Genomic DNA, 3467 nt, shown 5'->3' on the forward strand with positions numbered 1-3467 from the left:
TTTATTAAAATTTAAAAATAGAATAAAACTAGTGATTGATAGCTTGAGTTTAGGAGTAGTTACTTGTTTAAAAAAAGATTCTAAGTCATTTACGAAACAATTAGTAAAAAAAAAAAAAAAATGTTGACTGAATAAATTTGTAGTTGAGTCTAAATTTGAAAACCAATAGGAAAAGTGGTCTTATTTTGTAAGCAATATTTTAGAAAAAAAAGAAAACCAATTATACCTTCATAGGTATAAGACTGTATATAAAGGTCGACTGTCGGTCCTAAAATGAAAGATTGAGAAGAGAATATTCTTTAGAGTTTATAAAAGTAAATTTATTCTTTGATATCTTAATCATTAATTATTAAGTGAAAGAAATGCTTAATAATTTTGTCATATATTTTAATATCATAATTATATTTAAAATAATAATTTAAAAATAGAATGTATCATTCTATAGTAGTCTATGCTACTTTTTAAAGGGTTTGTTTCGTTAAGAATGGATAAAGAGTTATTATCATGAGCGAACGTCATAAGTTGAAACTCTTTCTCTCTCTTAAAAAAAGAAAAGTCAACTACAAATTTATTATTCGGTCAACAATTTTTAAAATCGTTTTTTAATTTTTTCAAATTGTTAGATAAACATTTACTATAGAATCTTCTCCTTAACAAGTAAGAACTTAATTTTAACTCCTAGACTTCAAGCTGTCAATCTTTGTTTTTCATTTTATTTTTGGAACTTTAATATACATACGTTTTATGGTTATGGAGATATACTTCAATTGTTGCCTTGCTCATCATTTTTTTAATACTTATTAAATACAATATTTTTTATGAGACAGATCATTTTTTTTTTAACATGAATATTTATATTCACCATATGTATTCATTCGGTAGTTAAAAAAAAAAAAAAAAAAAACAAGTTTTGGGGTAATGGATATCCAATCTTGCCTTCCCATCATTTTTTATACTTATCTTTATTTTTTTGACAAAAGTATTTTTATATTTATCAAATATTTTTTGTGAGACAGTTTATCTTTATATGATAATAGGTTTTATTCGGTCAACAATTCTTATTTTATTTTTTACAAATTTTTTAGTAAAATAACTAGAATCCTTTCCTAAACAAGTAACTATTCATAAACTCAAGCTGCCAATTATTTATATTTATATTTATATTATTTATTTTTTAATTAAGCCATGTTTAATGCTATTCATCAAATATTTTTTTTATGTGAGAATTTTTCTTTACATGATAATTGGTTTTCTTTTTTTTCTAAAANATGTACTTCAAATAGTAAAGTGATTTTTTTAGCTGTAGATATTAGAATTTAAATATATAAAAAATTTTCTATGATGACTACTTTTATTATCAGATTTAGACATTAATTAATTTTTGAAATTAGATATCAAATTTCATATTTAATGAAGCTAATATATATATATATATATATTTTTTTTTTTATTAACAGGATAGATATTATATTAACAACCAGCATAAAACATTATAACCTGCCCACAGTATTGGCAACATGCCTATAATAGTACAAACCCTTTTTAATTTCATAGACTAGTGGGTTAGCATTACACTTTCCTTCTAACACCCACACACATGTACTATATATATATATATATATTGAGAGAGCGAGAGAGAGAGAGAGAGAGAGAGAGGTGTAATTGCAGCTACTAGCAACTATCACAACCTTTACTTATCTCACAGACAACTAGGTTTGCATTATACGCTCAAAGTTAGCACATTTAATTTTAAAATTCAGATTCATTGTGCATAGATGGATATTCATGTACAAAATAAAGGATATACACTTCTAAAAGGTAAATGAGCTTTGGAGGAATATATATATATATATATATAGAGAGAGAGAGAGAGATGTAATTGCAGCTACTAGCAACCTGTCACAACCTTTACTTATCTCATAGACAACTAGGTTTGCATTTTACACTCAAAGTTAGCACATGTTAAAATTTCAGATTCATTGTGCATATATGGATATTCACGTCTTTAAACACAAAAGGATATACACTTGTAAAAGGTAAACGATCTCTCACCTCAACCCCACTATTGTATGGCCACATACAAAGTAGTAGGTAAAGGTAATACATAAGAGACTAGACTACTAGGTTTGCATTCTAGCTAGCCCTCTGCATCTTTGTTCTTTTGAAAATACAAATTGGAGGGACCCCTCAGACCGACATTTCATGTGGATTTATATATAGCACTTCTTGGTTGTGATCCCATTACCTAGGTTTTCAAGAAACAATCTACTGTATTAATGTCATTCTCCATGGTAAGTTTTGTTCTCTTAGTTACAAACAGTGCTAAAAGATTTTGGCTTTTTTCGACATTTTTTGCTTCAAAGTTCAAACCCAATCTTTCACGTGAGAATAAAACGTATCAAAGTAGCTAGATTTTCATTTCGTTCACAGGAGAGTTGTTTGTAAAGACAAATCATTTTAAATGATTGCAACAATTCATCACATGTCAACTAGTGAAACCTCCAGACATGACACATGATGGAATCTAAGCATAGGCTTCTATGATATTATCAAGGAGGAAACATTAAGATGATTAGAATACAAAGATATATCAGATTCAAATTATTTATTTTTATGACTAGTATGATTGAAATTTATTTAAAATTATATGTAAATTGAAGAAAATATTTCACAAAACTAAACAATAAATTGGATCGTAAAATAAAACAAAATATTATCTTAAATTACATGGTGGTAAATATTGTAAGCTGAGTTTTATCAAAAACAAAAAAAAAAAAAAAATTTATTATTATTATAGATAATTAAATTAGTTTCAGTACATATATTTTTTGGAGAATCATCTCCATATAACTTAATATCGAATTATTAGTGTATTGTTGTGGAGTTACCACTTATCACTGTTTTATATATCATGATAGAGGATTAATGATTATTTGCATATCCAATCGGGGCATAGAACTGTGGCCCAAGGTGACAGCTTAGATATTCCTATTTAACAAGTAAAGAGAACGAATCCTCTATTTGGGAATCTTAAGATGGAGACTCAATAGTAGATAAACATGAAATACAACTTACAAGCATTATGCAAACTATTTTATTTTCAAATTTATAAGGAAATGTAGAATGATAATTGATAATGCAAGGACAATCATTAAGCCAATTATCCAAATTGGAGCTCTAGAAGACTTGGAAGAAAGTAACAGTCTATTGGAGGGCACTAATGTAGTGCCGGTCTAAGCTTCTTTGATGCTTAAGTTAAAATGTCACAAGAAACTCAAGAATGAACTCAAATAGTAAGAGTAAAGGTTTTTCACTCATACCTTAAAATGGAGGAAGCTGGGTGTTTATGAAGGGGCCTTGAATTGACCACCTTTCATGATCCTAGCCACTTTCTAAGCTTGCGAATTTCCATTAGTTTCCTTTCATGGAGTCATTGTCATCTTAAAGGGTTGCATAAGTGAGCTAAA

Source organism: Quercus suber, unplaced genomic scaffold (genome assembly GCF_002906115.3).
Source record: "Quercus suber isolate HL8 unplaced genomic scaffold, Cork oak 2.0 scaffold_175, whole genome shotgun sequence".
NCBI lineage: Eukaryota > Viridiplantae > Streptophyta > Magnoliopsida > Fagales > Fagaceae > Quercus > Quercus suber.